The following is a 24,005-nucleotide window of genomic DNA, read 5'->3' on the forward strand; positions in this document are numbered from 1 at the left end:
TTAGGGTTTGGGGTTTCAAGGCAAGGATCTTGGAAAATCCAAATTTATAATTCCTTATGGATTAACCCCAACTTGGGAATAAATTTTACTAGTAGCCACAAGATTTAGTGCTCAAGAATGAGTCAACAAAAGGGGAAGATGAGGCACTGCTTCAAATCGGCCCAAAGGAATAACATCTACCCTTGTTGCCAGAGGGGATATCTTGGTTGGCAAGAACCATAATTTTTTCCCTAGGAAATTTCTCTTTAAAGTTTACTCTAATCTGATTCAAACCATCTATTCCCCTAACCTGGCTTTTTCCATGAACATTTTTCATGTGCTTAGAGTTAGACAAAACATCCAAATAATCCAAATGATGCTTGGGTATTTGAGCTTAAAGTCCCATTAGATCCTTTGTTGAGGCATGACAATCCTCCATTAGAGCAGAGAAGGAACTTATAGTGGGAATGTCCAAAGAGGGAATACATATTTATTCCCATAATTCCAAGATGGAATCAAACCGTCCTAAGGATCCAAAGGATCCAAGGAATAGAATCATAGTCAATTTTGTTGAGGCAGTTGAAGTACAACAAAACATTTACAAACTTTTTCCATTATAAATCTAAAACTATTAAATTACCTATATATATGTTATAATTAGTTTTTTGGTAAAAAAATATGACATGAACAAAAATTTCACATTTATTTAAAATATTTAAATAAAAAATTTATATTTTGCATAGTTTAAATTTTTAATTTTTACTACTAATTTCATAATAAAATTTCAACTATAAATATTATTTTTTCAAAATACATACAAATTAATTTAATCTAGTATTTTATTTAAACTTATTAATAAATAAATTACTTTACTTAAATTAAATTAATTTTTTTAAAAAATACTATAATAAAAATAAATATATTTTAATATATTTTGATTGAAATCATAATATTGTGTAAAAAAAGATAATATTTATTAGTAAAACTAAATGACATATTTTTAAAATAAAATATTTCTTAATGTATAATTAATAAAATTAAAAATTAAAAACACCAAAAGTATAAATAGAAATAAATATATATTATGTTATATTTTATTTTCTTGGAAATAGATTTTACTATATAAACTAAAGTGCTTTTACAATAAGAGTTCCAATGTCGATAATCCCCAAAAACACAAGAATAACCACCAAATCATTCTTTACAACTTCAAACAAATCACATATGGGATTTCAAAGACACCTTAGCCCAACACCCACATTAGCCAGAAATAACAAAGGTTGCAACTTGTTCTACACAACAAAATTGCAAGGTGTATGCCCAAAACCTATAGATTGCCCACATTACATTTTCAATACATAATAATAGTAATAAATTTTAGCATAAAATGTCATCACAAAAACCTGTAATGTAGGTTTAGAATCAACATCAAATCCTTCCATTCCATCAACTTCCTAATAATATCAAACTTCCAGCCTCACTATCGCTAGAACAATTTCTTGACCAAACTAAAGTGCAAGTCAATGAGCAACCACCAGTGGAACAAATGTAAAGAACCACTATTTGGGGACATTCATAATCCATTGCACTATTAACAACCATAATATAATTACAAAATCTATACCAGAAGAAATTATCATCCTCCATGCCAATCTAGAAGTACAAGATGATCATTCCTAACCCATTCTAAATAAGATCTAGAATGCAAAAAATACACACAAAAACTCCAAAATGGACATGGAAAAAACTCTAGACTAAAAAATAAAGATAGAAAGAAGCAAAGTACCATTGGAGATTGATGACCATTCATTAGTGTTGACCCTATGTCAGAACTGCAACAATTCATTTACATAACAAAATGTTGATTTTTGCTTTTGGAAAAATCCTTGCCATCAGTACCTATGTCCTTTCTTTGTTTGAGTTTCTCTTGGAGTTTGGCTTCTTTCTTCTCGGTCCACCCAACATTTTATTTCATTCTTTCATTGTCTTCATCAAAGAAATTGATCATGACCACCAATTTCATAGAAAACCACCATTTCCCAGCCTCTTTAGTCCTTTTATTTTAACCTTTCATCAAAATGCTACATAAAGGACATGTACTTCATGCCCTCAATTTTTGAAAGGCTGCTTTGCAAGGATTCCAAAGTAATTCCCAATCCTAGAATAGATTTTGCTAATCAAATCCTCCTAATGCCTTTTGAGGGATAGTTTTCTCCATAGTGTTAGATTGTGGTGACTGATCAGGAAAGTACTGTACATACTTCATAAATAGTGGGGTTCGGGGCATCGGCTCGAATTTTTTTTTTTTGGAAGTAGCTGACATGGTAGCCGACATATTATGGCCGACATATGGCCGACATGTTATAACCCTAAAGCGATTTAATACTTGTATAAAAAGGGCTTAGGGTTGGGTATTTTTCATATGTGGTGATACGAAATTGGTTCTTGCGGCGGTATTGAGCTGTAAGGGATTACGGATTGTAATCAGGTTGTAATCACTGGATTGTAATAAGATCGGACTTGCTATTTGGTGGACGTAGCCCAGGGATTGGGTGAACCACGTTAAATCTTGGTGCCTTGTGTTCATTTCTGTGTGTTCTATTATTTTCTGTTATTGGTTATATTTGCATGTAGTTTTTATTTCTGTCTGTGGTTTATCCTAACACATAGTCAGCTTAATGATGGCTTTATCTTCACCAAGATGCAACACCCAGGCCATAGTCATGGAGTAAATATTTGTGTTAGTCTTGTGGTGATTCTCAACTTGGTGGAACATTTTCCCTAGTAGAATTGTGATGCACTTTATGAGCATGTAGTCCATGAACTTAAGCATTGTATCCAACCTTTATTTTTTACTATGTCCATGAAATGAGTTATGTTTCTTGGTGCAAGTGATATTAAAAAGAGGTTTCCATCTCTTTTACTTTAAGAGAACTTCATAAATGAGCATGGAGTGACAAAAAACAAAAGAATTCTCAACAAACTTTTATTCTTGGAGGCACAAAAACCAAAATGATGAACATTTACTTGGCAAGCACAAATAAAACACATTGTACTCCATCACATCTCTATTGAAATTATTAGAATAACTGGGGGTGAATTAGTTATCCTCAAGTCAAGATGTACCAATTTAACTTTTACTAGCTTTAAACAACTTAATCCAATTCATAAACCCACCTAGTTAATATAGCATATCATCAGTAAAATAATTGTTCATATTGTTACTCAAATCTTTGTTTCCTATATGTGCCAACTAATAGTAAATAAAAAGCTTCAAAAATAGCATGCATAAAGTAAGATTAACACAAGTAAATGACAATAGGATTTCACATGGAAACCCAATTTGAGAAAAACCACTAGCAACATGCTACCGACATTTTTACTATTATGAATTGAGCTCAATTAAGAGCCAACCCTATTAAAGGTTACAAAACACATTGTTAGGTGTTACCCTATTAAAGGATTTAACCATCCTATTAGGAGTGGCCTTGTTAGAGGACTTTGGATCATTCCATTAGAATGTCACCTTGATTAAAGGATTTACAAAATGATAGTTAGGTCAACCTTGATTAAAGGATGTTGACTACCACAATGGTTAGAATGTAACAATAGGTTTCATCTATAAAATACATCTCACTTTACAAGTTTAGATCTTTATTTTCTCATTTACTTGTTCATTGATTGGCCTCCATTTTCATCTTCATCACTAATCTTCTTAGCATCCCTTCAAGAAATCACACTTCACCAATCTCTCCATTTATCCTTCTACTACTCTTCTCTTCATAGATTATCCTTAAGATTGCCAATCAACAATGAACCATCCTTACTTAAACATCATCGTAGATCTTAGAGTTAGGTCAAATTGATCGAATCCTTCCATTATTATGTTCTTTGTCTCCTTCTTAACACTTCTAGAAACTTTTAATAAAATCATTGCCTTAAATCACATAACAAACTCTCTTCGTACATTAAATATGCCAACTCATAAATTCTTACCATCCACACACTTTAACTAATCCAAAATTTCAACTATGTTGGCCTCAAGTCTCATTCTTTCACAAACTGTAACTTTTGATGTCACTAAAAAATTAGTACATTATTTTTCTCAGTCATCTCTATGTAGCTCAACAATCACTATCCTGTCTCACTCGACACTAGAGCTGGCTTACTCAGCCATTACTATGCTTGGTCGCTATTAACTTTTTCTTCTTAAACTTGATAGGCTATAATTGGCACCCAACTTATACTCTTTGTTCAGCTTCTTCTTAAGTTCCTTAATCTTCTTCTTCACTTGCATCATTGACTGACCAAAACTAATTCTTAGTCAAGCTTAGAGTTTTACTCAACTCCTTGTCATTTGACCCATACATAACTTCACTTGTCTTCTTTACTTCATGTACTTAATAAACGACGCATTATCTTGTCAATGACTAACTTATCAAATGCCCATTGTAGTTCCATGATACTTAATTTCTCATCACTCAACAACTTGACTAGATCAGCTTGCTATCTCCTCTTTTCAAATCCTCTTCATCAATCAAATGATATGGAACTCTACACTATTAGTAAATGTCTCACCATTAGGTTTGACAACAATGACAACATAATAATTTTTCAAATGTCATTTCCAACAATCCCCCTCTTTGGCATTAATGACAACACCTCTAGTTACCATGCAATCCAAAATATTCATCATGTCTTCTAGAAATTTATACTATTAGCTCCCTTTATGTTTGTGTTCTTTCTTTCTTAGTTTCATTTTGATTCTCATCTGTGCACTCTCAGGATGCTCCCTTTGACATTAACTATAGTAGTATCAACTACATGACATTGCTCCCTCTATCATTGCAACACATGCTCTGTCTCTGTCATATCTCACCCTTTAGCAATATATTCTCCCTCTTACTATTAGAAATGGTAACTACATATATTCTCTCCCTCTTTGACAACAATTCCAAAGATATCAACTGTAGACACCCTAAAAGTGGCAAAGACCTAAAAAAACATGAATTTTGATCAAACAATGAAAATTAAGTACAAAATTAGAAAAATGAGCAAAATAATAGACTTAAAAATCAATTACAATATCAAGTCATCTGAGTGGTCAATCAATTAATTACCCAAACCCTTGATAAAATTCAAAAAGACCAAAATCACTTTAAAAGAGGAAATTCAATTCATAAAAATAAAAAAAATTAAAAATAAAAAGGAAAAGGATAAAGACAAAAAGTAGAAAAGAAATGCAATATTTAATAAATCAACTAAAAACATTTATACTCTAAATCCACTCTTTTTGGAATTTAAAAGAATTGACCCTATTTATCCTCACAAACCAAGTTTGTTGGACTGTTCCTCTTGGGGTCTTATGAGATATTTTCAGTTTTGCCTTTACCCCCAGTAAATGGTAAATCCTAGATCTTTATCCCAACCCCCTTTTGAAATCCTCTAATAGAAGGGAAAATAAAGAGCAAAGGGACCCAAGTTTTATGCATCCTTACTATAGGCATATTAGAGCTATCATTTTGATAATCTAATTAGCATCATTGTTTTATAAAGATTTTTTGTATCATTTTAGCATCATTCTAGTATCATTTAGCATTATTTAGCATTGTTTAGTCTCATTCATACACATATCTTAGCATTTTCATGTTCTTAGTTTGATATAATTTACATATCATATAGACTTTCATAGATATGCACTAATAGCATAATCCCATTCTAGATTTGTCACTAAGATGCTGGTCTAAGAGTTGTTTTAGCAATTGTAGTTAGGGAAACATGAGATGTTTATAGAGGCATTTTTTAGTAGTTTTTTCTTGGGTCTAGCTTAGTTTATTATTATTTTGATTGCACTCTACACCAAAGTCTCATGAATATGCGATTCCATCGTGTACAAATTGGTGTCGACTGTGGGGCTTAGTTTTAAAGCCTCATTCTTTTTTAATGCTTTATTCTAATCTTTGAATCTCTTTCTAGATATGTGTGTTACTTTTATTTCTTGTGCATATTTGACTTATTGTAGACTTAACACTATTTTAAAAGACTCATAATAGGCACAACAACCTTTCAAATATGTTCTCATACTCACAAATACTAGATCTATGATTTTTCTAATGTTCTAGGTCTTTTTAACACTATTTTAATGCTTTTAAATTATTTTATTATGCATTTGAAGTGTTTTGTAAGGCATTTGCAAGATCTGATAACGCATTTGCAAGAGTTTCTAACACATCTACAAGATTTTCTAGTGCATTTACAAGATTCTCTAGCATGTCTATAAGATTCTATAATGCATTTGAGTAATCCTATAGTGCATATGTGCAGTTCTATAACACATTTGATCATACCTAAAAAATTTCATATTTAACTTGAAGATCTGGTTTTTGGGTGCTTACAGGTATGTTCTAAACCAAAGAGGAACTCCAAGGTCATTGAAGTTGCAGGAAAGGAGTGAAGAAAATTAAAAATGTGCCTAGCATTTGCTAGCATCAAATCAGGTTGGCCTAAAACTCTTGTCAATTAAGTTGTGACTTTTCAAGGTTCACAATCTAGTTTAAGTAAGAAATTGATTTCTTTGACCTACTTGAAAATAGGCCTACGCTCTCAACTCTCTGAGTTGATCATAATTCCAAACCTTCCAAAAGGGTTAATAGGAATCAATTTGGTAATGAACAAACACATAGATTGAATAGGAGCCTCTTGTTCTCCTAGTTTAAAGGCTCATAATTGAACATCTTACTTGTTATGTTTGAGAAGTTGGAGTAGTAGGGATATGTTCTCACCCTTTTAGGGTGATCAAAATCCCCAACATGCTTTCAATTTCTATCTCTCATGCTTTTCCATAGGTAGTTTACTTAGTTTTAGAAAGGCATACCTACCAAGATTTTCCTTAGTAGGGCTGGTGAGAGGGAAAGCCTTCCAACTTATATTCTTAATCGAATGCAAATTGATTGTGTTCAAAACATAGCCTTCCTCTAGCAGTCTTGAAAGAGATTGCGCCAAATCTCCCTCACATTGGTGGGAAGTTCTCTTTCATAGAGAGGTAAATTTGAACATAATCAGATAAATACTAAAATTGCTAGATGCCTTAGCAAGCTATTGTTGGGAAGCCATTTTTACTTTCTAGGCTTGTGTGTGGAATATTTTATTTTTATTTTTACCATTGTTGTGATTGAATGTGCTTATTTTAATACGTGGTAAAGAACTTAAGATTACAAAAACTCCAAGAAAATTCAGACATGACTGCAAACTAACCCTGAATTGGATGTAAATGTTGTTGTATACCTTTAAATAACACATTTGGAACCTTAAAACATGCATGTATTCACTCCTTTAACTCATTTACAATCTAAAATAGTGCATTTGACACATAAAATAATGCATTTGAACAATCTGATAGCACATTTGAAACCTAAAATAGCGCATCTGTATTCAAAATAGTGCTTACACACTATAGAAGAGCACCTGGCACAAAATGAAATAACACATTTGAGTAATGAGATAACACATATAAATATTTTTGCAGCACAATTGAGGAAATTTACAACATAGTGGCTACTAGCACACAAAATATTTGAAAATAGAGAGCATATTTGAATACCCTTTTCCTTCGTTAATACTCTGCAAATCCAAGGAACTCTGAAAATGACCAATATCTTTAAGATGAAGCAATAAATTTTTCATCATCCAAGTTATTTAAATGATCATACCTAGGGATTTTATCCAACAAATCTCATCACTCCACTCTCGTACATCAAGTCAAACCTGAAAGGACACACACATCCTTTGATCACCTAACTTCATGGAGCTAAATCCTATCACCATTGGTATTGCTAGAAACCATTTGAAAGATAGCTTGATACTTCATTATAAATTGGTCTAAACCACAACATGAAAACACAGAAAGATTAAAGGGTTCCTATTCACATCACATGCTACTACACAAAACCAATGTAATTTCTCAACAAAAGGAACTAAAAAGATTGCCCATACGAATAAGTGCCATAATGGAAAAAAAACTACAAAATTTGTATGATCCTCGAACACCATTGATCCTATAATACCCATTGATTTCTCATTAGTCACCCTTGCTAAAGAATCCCCCTTGTTTGAACAATAGAATTTAGAACCCACTAACAAAATGGATTCATCCCAAATATGGGGTGAGAATATCCTTGAGTCAAATATCAAAGACTTTCAAAAAACCCCATAACTTGTTGATATAATGGAGAGACTACTATAAAGACAAATAATGTTACTTGCTATAATTGGCACAACAAGGTGCAAAGTTACTCACCTATTTCAATATATCTAACCTCAAGAGGGATCAAGAGGATTCACCCTTGGAGGTCATGATCCTTAAACTGCAAGATCTACAAATAGAAATGGAAAAGATGAAATGAGGGAAAGTCCAACTGACCAAATTCAGTCTAGAGAGGATATGTCCTCTCCCATTTAATCAAAGTGTCATCTTGCCACCTTTTCCCCAAAATGTACAAATATCAAAATATGACAAATATTTTGGTACATCTAACCCCCAAGATCATCTCCTCCAATTCTATACATTAAGTATGGAATTTGTGTATGATACAACCTACCTTATGTGCCTATTCCCTAGAAATTTGGGAGGACAAGCCATGGAGTGGTTCTCAAGACTCCCCTCAAATATTAGATTGTTTGATCAACTAGCCTCTATCTTTGTTGCACAATACTCCTATAACATTGAGAGAGAGGTCATCGTGATTGATGTATGCAACATGAAATAACTTTTGGGTGAATCTTATAAAAGTTTCTTACAAATATGGTGGCATACCTTTGCCAAATACCATCAGGACATCCCAAACAAAGAAAAAACTAAGATATTTATCAATAGCCTCTCTAAACCTATGAATTATTGGCTGCAACTTCAAGGTCCTACAAATTTTGAAACAAAATTGGAAAACACAACCAAAGTTGAAGACACCTTACTAAAAAATTATATCAGTAAACTATCAAAAGATGGAAAAGGTTTCTCTAACAATTCTCAACAACACAACTCATCTGATTGATCGAATGATAAATAGAGATCGTGGTGGAAAACAACAACAAAAACATGATAAATGATGGAGTGGTAGAATCAAACAACATTAAACCACAACTTTACCCCTCCCCAAATCAACAATCTCCAAATTTCAATAACACCAATGTGCCTACTCGCTAAAACACACAAAGGCAAGACAATGCTCGTCCGTTCTATCAATGAAACACAACTACTCCTCCAACACAAAGTACCCCCAATCACTAGGTGGCACACAACCAAGCCCCCCCACCAAAAGGGTATAAGTCTGTCAACCTATGTAGAGTATACACTCCTATAGGTTAAACATATGAAAGATCTTTGCAAACACTCTTAGCTAATGAGCTTATTTTATTACTAGAAGCCAACCCCTACGAACCACAAGTTAAACCTTCATGGCGGATTTGTTTTTTGTGCCTATCATCAAAATCAGGGGCTTCTCATCAATAACTACTATGCCCTTAAGGGATTCATTCAAAAATTAATCAATAATGAAACCATTGAAGTTCACACTCTTTGCACCAAAAAGGATCATACAACCTTCAAAAATCCCTTCATGAGCCATGAGAAGGGTGAATCTTCCAAAAACAACCAGACCAAATCTTCTAATGACAAGGTCAATTATGCCCACAATTATGATAATACAATCAACATGATCTCTAGATTTGATGATATCGTCAATGTTATTATTGTCAAAGATAACCACAAGAAACAACCCTTGAATGACATCACTCAAGGTCAAGCCTCTAAAGTGGTCCTACCAGGGTAGCCACTAGTTCAGATCTAACAACCACAAGCATTGCCATCTCCAAAAATAGTTTGGTCAATTGGCTACTGAAAATCCCTACCCATATCTCCATCTTTGAATTGTTACAAATATGAATCATAAAGAGATTTTAACCAAAGCCTTAGTGCCAAATGATCTTGATGTAAATAGGTTCCAAGCACCCCACTGTGTATCCTTCTCAGCACAAGATGACATGTCCTCTGCCCATCCAAAAAACTCCTCATTACATATTGAAGTATTTGTACATAGAAATTGAGTAAAGAGAGCTTTGGTTGATGGTGAGGCCAATTTAAAAATTTTCACACTAAACTTGGTAAGCGAATTGGGATACATAAAAGATATCATTGAACCCAAGAAAAAATTTACAATCAAGGCTTATGGTGATGAGGAAAGATCCTCTAAAGGCATGGTCATCTTACCAATAAGGATTGGCTTGGTCATGAAGGAAACTATATGTCAAGTCCTTGACCTGAAGTTAACCTACAACATCCCATTAGGAAGGATATAAAAGGACAAGCCATTGCATATCAGTTAGCAAACACACCCTTGGAAATCTTGAATCCTATCTTAGCAAATTTTCCAAACACACACATCCTTCAAACAGAGTTAGTCACATGGAAGTTCTACTTTGATGATTTGTATACACATCATGGTTTAGCTTCATGAATTCTATTCATCGCACCTTTAGGTGTGACCATACCAAAGTCATACAAACTACTGTTCCCATGCACTAATAACATGGTAGAATAAGAAGCCTTATTTCTTTGTCTCAAATTAGCCCTAGAATGGAAATTAACAAGAATAGAGGTCTACAGAGGTTTGCAGTTGGTCATCAATTAGGTTAATAGCACATATTGGACCAAAGATGAAAAAATGCTACCTTAGAAAAATTAGGTTGATACACTCAAAGAATGCTTTGTTCAGATTAAATTTGACCAAATTCCTAGAGATAAGAATGGGGCAACTGATGCTATGGCTACTTTGGACTCTTTGCTCTATTTACCCGACCAACATGAATGCTATGAATTCATAGTAGAGGAGGTGGTTCAACCTGCATTTACTCAACCCATATCTCACATCATTTTCTTCTTGGACACTCCCAACTCCCCTTGGAATGATTCCATTTCCACTTACTTTTGAGATACTCATATGCCCCTTGATCTATCTAGAAACCAAAAATGAAACTTTATCCAACAGGTCTCGCATTACACGTTGGCGGTTGACACATTGTATTGAAAAGGTTTAGATGGAACTTTATTTAGATGACTAGAAAATGATGAGTCTAGGGCTGCTCTACAAGAGGTTCATGTGGGTATTTGTGGGTCATTTTCCAGTGGGTTCACCATAGCTAAAAAAATCCTTATAATGGGCTATTTCTAATCCACCATGGAAAAGGATTCTATTAACTATGTCAAAACTTGTAAGAAGTGTTAGATTCATGGTAATCTCATTCATGCATTGGCTCAAGAACTCAACCCATTGGCCACACCATGGCCTTTTTATCAATGGGGTTTTGACTTGATAGGCATGATTAATCCACATTCCCCTAGTAGCCACAAATGGATTCTTATAGCAACCGAATACTTCACCAAATGGGTCAAAGTAGTGCCACTCATAGATGCCACCAAAATTTTTCTCCTTCTTCATCCTTAATCACATTATTTGTCAGTTCAACATAACTCATGTTATCCTAATAGATAATGCCTTATACTTCAAAAATTGAATAACTGATGAGCTGTGTGAAAAGTTCCATATCTTTCACCACTCTTCAATTTATCATCCCTAAGGCAATGGTCAAGTAGAGGCCACCAACAAAAGCATTATCAAAATCTTCAAAAGAACCATCAATGACACTGACCAGGACTAACACTTACAGTTAAATCTTGCACTTTGGGCCTATGGAACAAGCATTCAAATGCCTACTGGGGCAACTCCATTTTCTTTGGCCTATGATAGTGAAGCAATTCTCCCTTTAGAGGTTGAAATCCCATCCTTAAGAGTCACCCTACATGATGTAATGATGAAGACTACAAAGTTACCCATTTAGAATAATTCAAATTTTTGGAAGACCATCAATGCACCACCCATGAACACCTCAAAGTGTATTAGAACAGGTTGTCTAGACACTATAATAAGAAATTATAACCATGTGTCTTTCAAATCAGAGATTTAGTCCTTCGAGAGAACCCTAAAAATTAGGTAGATCAAGAAAAGAAAGGCAAGTGGGAAGCCAACTAGATTGGCCCTTATATCATCACAAATTCTTTTGGGATAGGTACTTACAAACTTGTTGATTGTGATAGGGAAGAACGAGCAGAGCCTCTTAACATCATCCATCTCAAAAATTTCTATGTCTAAAGCCTTGAGGAAATAACTCATATTTAAAAATATCAAAAATATCAAAAACATAAGAAAATAACTAGAAAATATTCAATTTTTTTTTTTTTTTTTTTAAATCAGGTATAAAAGAAGTGAGAGATAACACCTTTAGGCTTCCCCAACAACACAAGTCCTTCAATGTGAAAAATATAACAAAACATGGCTACGAAAATACCATCCATGCTAATTTTTCTTGTTTGTAGCCTTCCATTGCTTACCTTAGTACTACCTGACATAATTAATAGAAAATAGGAAAAGGGAATACAAGATGCCACATAGGGAGATACAAGATCCCACATTTTAGTCAAGTTTACACATACCCATTTGAGAAACACTTGTGGATTACAATTCAGTAGTTTCTCAATATTAGAAAAAAATTGCAGCAGTGACAACCAACAAAATGAAAAAAAAGGGGGAGTGGTTTGAAGGAAACATGGAGTCTGATTATGTTTTTAGATACCACGGGCATGAATTACAAGAACATTAGCGCACATCTCAAATAGTTCCTGCCATCATGTGGTCCCAAAATCCATATTTACCTTCATAAATCCATACGTGGTCCCAAAAATCCATTTTAGCCTCCATAAATCATACATGGTCCCAAAAATCCATTTTGACCTCCATAAATAAACATATGGTCCCAAAAACCCACTTTTAGCCTTCATAAATGCATACGTGTTTCCAAAAATCCATTTTTTAGTCTTTGTAACTCTTCATGTGGTCCTAAACATCCCCTTTGGCCTTATGCCTACCCTTATGATCTCCATATTCCAACAAATCTCACTTCCTTCCCCTTTTCCCTATTACGAGATAAAAAATAATAAAAAACATCAAAAATCAAACAAACAATCATAACTATGTCACAAGCATGTTATTAATTTTGCATAAATTATTTTTATATATTTTAATCCAATGATCCATTGATTTCATGTCGAGCTGGTGTCCAACTATAATTGTCGCTCCTTCATGACATGTTTGCATACCTTGACCAGTTTTATATGAAATAAATGGCGAGGCCCCTACATTGAAAAATATTTAAATATTTTATGATAGAATCCTTGCCCTATCACTTTTGAAAAAGATGTCAAAAGATAAAAATAAATTAAAAAATAAAGAAGCAGTGTCGTTATGTCTTGAAACATATCTCTGAGCTTGGGAAAATTTGGCACAATCTGAATAGCTAAAGAATTTTTCCTTTGTTCCTCCTTACACCCTTGTCCTTCTCTAGGAATACCAAAATGGCATTTCAAAATTTATTTATGTTGTAGGACTAATCCAACATCTTTCAACAAATATATCAATGTCATCCTAACGTGCCTTTGTGACCTCACATCTCATCTATATGGTTTAGGGACACATTGGTAATTTGTGCATCACTCAAATTTCCACATATATCCATCACACTCTTTCATCCCCCTCTAGTTAAGCTACCATCCTACTACACAACAATGATGTTGCTAGAAATCTACAAGGCTGGCCTACTTCCCAATTAGAGGAAGCAATGCATGAGATTGAATTCCACACAAGTCGAACCTTTGACCCTTGGAGCCAACGGGGACACAACATAAGTAAGTGTTTGAGAGCATGTAGTGGCCTCCAACACCTTATGAAGGCCCAAGCACCCTTTTTGGGCCCCTTAGCGCCTTTTTATGCCCAAGCAACCTTTTTCGAGCCTCTTAGTGCCTTTTTAGGCCCCTCAACACCCTTTGTAGGCCCAAGCACCCTTTTTGGGCCCCTTAGTGCCTTTTGTGCCATCAAGCACCTTTTTCGGCCCCCTAGCGCCTTTTCAGGCCATCTGACTCCTTTTTGGGCCATCAAATGCTTTTTTAGGCCCAAGAGCCCTTTTCAAGCCCCTTAGTGCCTTTTCAAAGCATCAAACATTTTTTTTGGCCCAAGCGCCCTTTTTTTGGGCCCCCTAGCACCTTTATCAACCCTCCTATCACCTTTTTAGGCCCAATGCACTCTTTTCGGGCCCCAAAGTGCCTTTTTATAGGCCCACATGCCCTTCAATTGGCCCCATAAGTATCCATCTCAGCCCACACCTAGAGAATAATCATGACTTTGGCTCTAACTTGTTTGTAAAGGCTATCAATATACATAGAGTTTTTAAATCAAGTTCTGCTTGCAATTCGTGAGTTAGCACTTCCTGCTTTTTCCACCTAGTACACTTCCACTCTCAAAATGTTACACAAGTTCGTACCAATCTTTCATTGAGAGCCCACCTTTGCTTCTTTTTTTTAGCATCTAGTTATCACACATAAGTGAAGGTCAATCTTGCTCTAAATATCCCCTATTTACGCTTTTTGTGGATATCGACAACTTTCAATTCTTACAAAAATACCAAAAACATCCAAAAAAATTTCAACAATACCAAAAACATCCAAAACAGTTCCAAAAATACCAAAAACATCCAAAACAGTTTCAACAATACCAAAAACATTGAAAATAATTTCAACAATACCCAAAACATCCAAAACAATTTCAAAAATAACAAAAACATCCAAAACAATTTCAACAATACCAAAAACATCCAAAATAGTTTCAAAAATACCAAAAACATTCAAAAAATATCAACAAAAATACCAAAAAAAAAAAATTTTAAAAAAAAATTCAAGAAAATGTAAAAAAATCCAAATCACACACTAAAAACACCAAAAAATAAATTCTAGCAAAAATGTCAAAAACATCCAAAATAAATGCCACAAATGTCAATAAAAATAATAATAAAAAATTCAACATGCTACCAAAAATACCTAAACCAGCTATCCGATATACCAAACAAGAATAAAAACAAACTCTTGCAACATACCAAAATAAAACAAATATGATACTTTTAAACAATGTGTCCAACAAGGCCGCTTACAACCCTACTAGGTTACGCACATTTGTACATAGACAAATGACGCACACAAGTTGCCCTTTTTTGCCATGGAAACACACTTTTTATTTATGATAAAGGAAAAGGTACAATTACATCCAATGCAACACCTAGAAAAACACTCACTCCGACCTTCCTCATGGAGGTGGTATTTCAGGATTTTTGGTTGGGGGCTTTTCTCGAAGTGTCATCCTAGAAGATGAAGCTCATAGCATTGATCCCCCTTGTACCCAAACAACATCCATTGGTATTGGGAACTTCTCATTGTGCAATTGAGCATTCAACAATTGCGTAAATTGCCTATCCATAAATTGAGTCTTCCATTGCCGCTCTAATGGGATTGTTTGATAATATAACCCCATCTAATATGTGGCTTCCTAGTCCACTTTCACAGTCCTTTGTGTATCCATGAACACGTTGTCCGCTAGTTTATTAATACTTGGTGCAATGATTGCTTGTTAAGCCACATCACACTCACGTTGCATTTGTTCGACCACCATTTTCTAGTGCTCCACATCCGCTTTCATCTCATTGGGTTGTTGCTAAAGTTGCCTCACTTTTGCCTCACTAGCCACCAAACACTCTTACAACTACATTGACACAATGTTTGTTTTTGACACCACATCCTTAAAAGAATTTGACTGTACTTGCAGTAACACCAACTCATGTTGTGTACTTTCTAAACCTACTTGCACCATCCTCAAAGCATCCTGCAATCTTTGCGCTCATACTTGCTCAGCCTGAATCCCTACCTTGTTTCCCTCTTCTTGTGATCTTTCCACCCACAGCTCAGCTTCCAAAGATCACACCCGAGCTCATTCTACATACAACACCACTTGGAGTTGTCTAGCTTATGTTTGCGCTCCATCCTCACGAGCTTTATCCATCAAACCTAATAAAAATGTGATTTTTTGTTCCACATTTTCTACTTGGACTCTCTTTTTGGCCAACACTTTTCATAGCTTTTGCACTTCTCATATTGTTTGTGTCACACCCTCAGCCTTTGGCTTTGGCTTAGTTGAACCCAATGGTTCCATCTCCTTACTCATCAACCCTTGTATTAAGATTCTAAAGTTAATCAAATGACTTGTTGTGCTCATCACCTCTCCCACACTAACATCCTCATTCATCCTCTACACTTTTCTTGCGATCTTCCCAAGAGAGTCCATTTCCCCCACACTTGTAGATAATTCTGACACACTTTTTGTCACCCCTAGTAGGCTACCTTTTGTTCACATCACAAGGTCACCACTTAGTTCCTCCTATTGTGCTACATTCCCTGACAACATTAATAATGCTAACAAGGGAGATTCTTCCATCCTGACTCCTAAGTCCCCAAGCTGTGTCTACGCTAGCTCTATCTAAATTGATCACCATAATCATGAACTATTTCCTAGAGCTCAAGCTAGTACACCAGTTCACTTAATGTACGATAGGCACATTTTTCCCTCCACCCTTACCTCACCCACCCTCCATGACTGACATCCCCAATCTCCACCTCTTGTTGTGATTGGTCTGGTGAACCCACCATGCTAACAACCTTACACTCACTTTTCCTCTCTAACAATTGAATCTCCCACAACCGCAATACTTATTCCTTTACCATGCTTCATTTCACATGCACATGCTCATCTATTTATGGCCATCACTCAACACATAGTACACTTTTTTAGTCTAGCCACACATTCGCTCTATGCAACCTGCCACAATAGTACCAAGTACACTAGCCACTACACTCTGACATTACTATGCCATGGTACACCTACTCATCCACCATAAAGACACATCTTCCAAAGCAATCACCACACATCCCATTGCAAAATTTCCATTGTTACACTCCACGAGTTATTATGAGAATCATACAATGACTTTCATCCGCAAAGAACTAAAAAAAATTGACTAAAGGGATTGGGATGAAACCATGACATTTTATTTGCCTTCTACTTTCGCTATTTTTGATCCAGTGATCCTTTGATTTTATGCATTATTAGTGTCCACTTATAAACACCTCCTTCTGATTGGAAGGGCATGTGTACCTCGACCGGTTTTGCACAAAATATCAGGTGAGGTTCCTTATCTGACATGTGTTTATATGTGTGTGTACTAAGTTTATCTCTATGATCTCTTTTACTACAAAAAACTATTATTAATGGTTATCATATTTTCCATGTACATTATTCATTTTCTGTGACAATTCTCAACATGATAGAGTATTCATATTACCATAGCTGAGCTAGTGGTGATTGTACTTATCTCTTTTATTTAGTTGCTCAGTGATGAGATTTAATTTGCATCTCTTTGTAAAATGTGGCAATTAGCTACATTCATGTAGATTGCATTTCATATGGGGTCCCTTAAAAAAAAAAGTTGGCACAGTAGGGAATAAACATGAAATATTACACAACATCATCCAACAGGTTGGTAACAAAACTGAGACATGGCAGTAAATGACCAACAACAACATCACCATCACAACGAGCTTCCATCATTTCACTATTGTGGAAATTATTTTTCATCACCACATTTGATCACACTTCATTACCTCATTATCCCACAATATCCATTCTGTCAATTGCATTATGTGGCCTTAGAATCTCAAAAATTCAAGTCACAATTTCCTCTCCTCAACTTCATTTTTCATCATCAATCATATTTAATTCCTTCCTTAATTCACATTAATCATTCATTTCATCACTAGTGCCTTGAGAATCCTTTGTTATCTTTGAATCTCAAACATTTGAGTTGCACTTCTATCTCATTGCACACTTTTTCATCACACTTTCGATTATTCCATATCATTTTATTCATCCTTTCATTCCATTTAATCTCATTAACCCATTTTTCATGTCATCCTTCTTTCATCATTTTCATTAAACCACATCATACCATATTCATTTCCTTTACTCATTCTCATCTCATTTTAATTTCATCATCATATTTCATTACATTCAGTTTTAATTACTCTAATCATCCATTTTCATTCCATTAATTCATTTTCATTTCATCATTTGAATCATTACATTTTTCTTCCTATCATCTTCATTTAACTTACTTTTAAATTTCATTATCTATTTTTCCTCTCATCTGCATATTACATCATTTTATATTCATATCTTTAATTCATTTTAATACCATCTTCATTTCATCATACTACTTCATTTCATTTCACACATTAACCCATTGCATTTCTCCTTCCATTTTTCACCTTCATCCAACTATAATCATTCTCAATCATTTCCTATTCATTCCATTTCATTATTTTTCTTTTCATTTTCCTTTCATTAATCCATTTCATTCCACTTCATTTACTTAAACCATTATCATTCCATTTCCCTTAATCTATTTTCATCTCATTTTTATTTTTATATTCATTTTTTTTACTTAATCCAATCATCTTCATTTATTCATTTTATATTACATTCATCACATCATTTTATCACACCTTTTCCTTAATTCATTTCATCTTTTCACACTCATGTTTTCTTAATCCATTTCCTATTTTTTTTCATCATTTCATGTCATCATGTTGCAACATTTCATTCATTGTCTCATTTTTATTTCATCATTTCATTGAACCATTTTATGTCTCTATATTACCATCTATTTCATTATCATATTTATATTATCATGTCATTACATTGCATTTCATTTCATCCACCCATTACATCCACATATAAAAGCATCATAAAAATGAAACAACATATGCATATCCAATAAAAAAATCCGTAACATCACTATATGCCACTATGAAACATATAAAGTACATGATACAAAGACACAAAAATCCAATATAAACATAAATACAATAGCAATTTGAATGCTCATATATCAAAAGAGTCATCATAAAAAATGATACATTTGATAAGCTAATACATACAATACAAAATTATACATAGGATCACTCCTATGTCTCACCACCAACACCATCTATCTACGTTTGATCGGGAGGTCCCTGATCACTAGGGGTACTCATCCCATCTCTCTGGGCCTAATATGATGCACTGATACCTTGTGTCATTGGTATGGCTGGAGCAACCTAATTTCTCATCATTGCATCTATGCTTGGTGACGTTGGTGGAGGTGGCAGCCTCAATTTCATATTTTCTATGAATGCATCTAATGTACTAGTCAACTAATTGATATGAGTGCCAATCAGCCCAACCTATGCCTCTACGGTACTCATACAGGCATCCAAATTGGATGAACCACTATGTATAGATGTCAATGGTACTAGATCTACAAACACTCATAGTTGTACTTGTGGCTGTAAAGTTTGTACCCCTATAAAGGGATTTTGTACCCAAGGCCTCTGTCTCCTTACATATTAGACATCAACTGGAAGCATGGCCTTGGGATGAATTATCCTACCCTAATCCAAATCATCAGCCCTCATGCTTGACCTTGCACCCCTATCTGAGCCTCTCCTATCAATCCCACTAGCTAATGTACTGTGCATACAAGCTCCTATGCCTATTCCCAACACAATCCCACCTCACGCATGGACGTCTCTAGACCCACCACCACCACCACCCACATCCCATAGACTCTATGCCTACATTTGCCTCTATACTAGAACCTGTGGCCAAACTCTCCACTGCAACAACACCACGACCCTACCTTTGCCTCCATACCTCCCTTGCCCTCTAGCTCTGCCTCTATCCCTTCCTCTCCTCCATCCACCCTCATCATCATTATCCTTCCCCCCACTTGACTGCTCCTCAGTGTCAAGTATTGGCTCTATTGGATCTGTATACCTTTGAAAAGGATGCTCTCTAAAATACTGAGCATAGTCCCCCTCCATCCTCGCATCCACCTCACTATCCCTCAGTGAACATCTCTAAGGATTCCCTATCATCTCAATTAAAGCCTCTCGATTTCCCTCATACTCTAATGTAGGACCCCATACTAGTCTCTCTGCATGAACACAGGCATAGTGTGCTAATCCTTGTGGCATCCCCTTTTGGCGACCAAACTATTTGACTAACCTCATGAAACAAAATATCTCAATAACTAAGGGGATCTGGCCAAGAAAATACCATAGAGAAAAGATCTGGCCTCCACATGATCTCATCAATGTTATCCAACATGCATCTCCAATACTTTGTCTTACCCAGATGGGGCTGGAAAATCACACCTGGATAAACATATATGTAAGGCATGCCCTATGGTTGCTTTTGCACACATACAGGTCACATAATGGGAAGATGCTCCTATGTCCATATTTTTAACAACACCACACCTGCTAAAAGAGATGCAACCCACGAATATACCACCTGATACAAATTATGATACAAGTGGGCTAGAATACAACTCCCCCATGAAAATCTTCGTGATTGGTCAATCATGTCCTGATTAATGTAGCCCCATCCAATTGGACATCTACACCCTTGCCTATGTGGGAGAAGAAATCCTATTATCAATCCTTCTAACACAATAGGTAAGGGATCATATTGAAGCATCTAGAACCAAGACATACTGTCACCCCCAATATCATCATTTGCAAATAGATCTCTAAAGGTTTCCCCATCATGTGTCTAATCATAATATACTAGATACCCCATTATAGGGATCTTGAGAATCCTATATACATCCTCTGGGGTAATTGTAATCTCCCCAAGTAACATATGGAAAGTTGTTATGGTTTGAGTGCCACTGCTCGGCCACAACTGTCAACAATCCTTGGTTCACCCGGAACTAAGGCATCTAGAGAAGATATGTGAATCCGTATCTCTCAATAATCTAATGATTATATGCTGAAAATATACCAATGGAATCCAATGTCCATGGATATAATCCTCAAACCATGAGCTTACTCCCATGTACCTGTATCACACAACATCGAACAATGACATTGATTTTTTATTACAAGTGATTATCATACATCAATCTAAGACAACTTCTAGCTATCCCGCTACTAGTTTGATCTAGAACCCATTATTTGTTCCACTCTATATCTTGAGATGAGCATGTTTGTTTTCCCCTACTCTGTATCATGAGGAGGGAACCTTTTATATCTATCCAACATACTTGATTAATCCTACATATCACTTTAGGATGACATTGATATCTTGTTTAGGTTATGGTGTGAACATGTTTAATGGTTGACATTAATGTTCTTGTTACCCATTTGGTGTCAGACTTCTATCTCACCCTATGATCACACACTCATAATGTTCACATTTACCTATGTAGACACTTCACTATTTGACAAGCCCTACATTATCCCTTGCTACATTAATTCAACCCTCCTAGTGTCATCCACTAATCAAAAGTGCTAAAATAGACCATGAAAATGTTGAAAAACTCAGAAGTGTTATTTTATTGACCAAATGTATTAGAAATTGCCATGGATGTGGTAAAATGTTCCTATGCACTGCAAGCTATACCAGATGTGCTATTAACGATCAAAAGTGCTATCTTATGCTACAAATGTGCTAACCTATTCAAAAAAACTCTCCCAAATTGCAATGGTGCTACCACACCTTACATATGTGCTACACCCCATAAACACACTTCAAAACAACATAAATGCACTATGAAATTGCACGTCTGTGATCATCACACTCGCAAAATTTTCAAACTTTTAATGCGCTATTATAACTTGTGTATGCGCTATAAAACAATACATATGCACTAAAAAAAATTAAAGTGCTCTAATTGTCTTCATATGCACTACAATTTTACACTTTGCACTCTTTTGTCAAACTAGATCTTTTCTAAATGCGTTATTTCACACTGCAAATGCACTATTTGAGACCACATATGAGCTAAAGCAATTTAAAAGCATTACAAAAAACTTGAAATGTGCTACAACATGCAATCCTAGCATTTAATGGTTTAAATCACACCAAAATTCATAAATTCCTACAAAACATTAAAAATTATGAATAACAAAGGTTCTTGATGACATACTGAGGCACCATAATCAGCTGGGTGCTCATATCTACAACCCCTTTCGAATATGTGCTCTTGTAAGGGGACCACCATCTTCACCGGCTTAGAGCTCAAAATAGAGAAAAGTGAAAGGGGCATGTAAAAAAGAAGAGGGTAAAGGGTCTTTGACCTAGTTAACCCTCACTAGGGGCATTTTATGATATTTTAGAACATTATTCACCCTATTTAATGTCGTTAGACCCATCTTCTCAACCAGGGTATTGTTCCATCAAATTTAATGACATACGAAATCTTCAATTCATCTTCATTGATGTTATTCAAAAATAAAATTGGCTTCTCCATATCTTTCACATCATTTTTTCCAATTTTATTTCCAAGGGGGCAATATACCTATATCAAACTAGGACATCAAAATTTGTCAAAAATGTTCTACCCCTATCAAAATTCAACTTCAATCAAAATGAACTAGGGCATCCAAGAAAAATTTTCTCACTAAAGGGTTTTAAACATCACAATATCAAGATTAGGCATCAAACCATCAATAATTAAGCATCGTACCAACTTTGAATAAGCAAAACATCAATGATCAGACACTCAATCATAAAAATTTGACTAAAAATCAAAAAATTGAGATATTCTTTAAACTAATGTGCTTCACATATTAGCCCAAAGAGGGGCATTTGTAGACACCCTTAAATTGGCAAAAACCTAAAACAACATGAATTTTGAGCAAACAACAAAAATTAAGGACAAAATAAAAAAATGAGAAAAATAACAGACTTTCAAATCAATTACAACGTCAAGTCATCTAAGTGGTCAATTAATTAATTACCTAAACCCTTGATCAAATTCAAAAAGACCAAAATCACTTTCAAAGAGGAAATTCAATTCATAAAATAAAAAATAAAGTAAATTAAAAGGAAAAGGCTAAAGACAAAAAGTTGAAAAGAAATGCAATGTTTAATAAATCAACTAAAATCATTTATCCTCTCAAAAGTGAAATCCTCTCTTTTTGGAATTTAAAAGAATTGAAAATCCCTATTTATCCTCACAAACCAAGTTTGTTGGATTATTCCTCTTGGGGTCTTATGAGATATTTTCAATTTCACCTTTATCCCCAGTAAATGGTAAATCCTAGATCTTTACCCCAACCCCCTTCTAAAATCCTATAAATAGAAGGGAAAATAAAGAGCAAAGGGACCCAAATTTTATGCATCCTTAATATAAGCATATTAGAGCTATCATTTTGATCATCTAATTAGAATCATTGTTATAAAGATTTTTGCATCATTTTAGGATCATTCTAGAATCATTTAGCATTGTTTAGTCTCTAGCATACACATAAATTAGCATTTTCATGTTCTTATTTTGATATAATTTGCACCTCTTATAGAATTTCATAGATCTGCACTAATAGCATAATCCCATTCTTGAACTATCACTAAGATGTTGGTCTAATAGCAAGTTTAGTTGTTGTTGTTAGGGAAACATGAGATGTTCATAGAAGTATTTTTTAGCAGTTATTTCTTGGGGCTACTTTAATTTATTGTTATTCTAATTGCACTCTACACCAAGGTCTCATGAATACACAATTCCATCATGTACATCAACCATTCACATACATCTTTCTCTTTTTTCTAGCGTACATAAAACTTCATAACTCATTGTAGCTTCATCTTCTCATATTTTAGTTTCTTTCTTCTCATACCTTTAGGAAGCTCCTAAAGTGTGACCTCCTACATCAATGTGTAAGATATTCTAATTATAACAATTGATGCAATGCAACATCTCTTCTCAGTTTTCTTTAAGTAGGGGAATGACCCCAAGCTTACCTCTTAGATAATCAAAAGTATTCTTAGGTAGTGCCTTTGTGAATATGTAAACTATCTTTTCTTTTGTGTTCACATATTCCAATCTCACTTATTTATCTTGCACCAAGTCTTTCAAGTAATGATACTTGATCTCAATATGTTTAGTCTTTGTGTGCATTACAGGGTTCTTTGATATGTTTATACAACTTGTGTTATCACAAT

This window comes from Cupressus sempervirens, chromosome 3, assembly GCF_028749045.1.
Source record: "Cupressus sempervirens isolate cs-2001-9-10 chromosome 3, ASM2874904v1, whole genome shotgun sequence".
Lineage (NCBI taxonomy): Eukaryota > Viridiplantae > Streptophyta > Pinopsida > Cupressales > Cupressaceae > Cupressus > Cupressus sempervirens.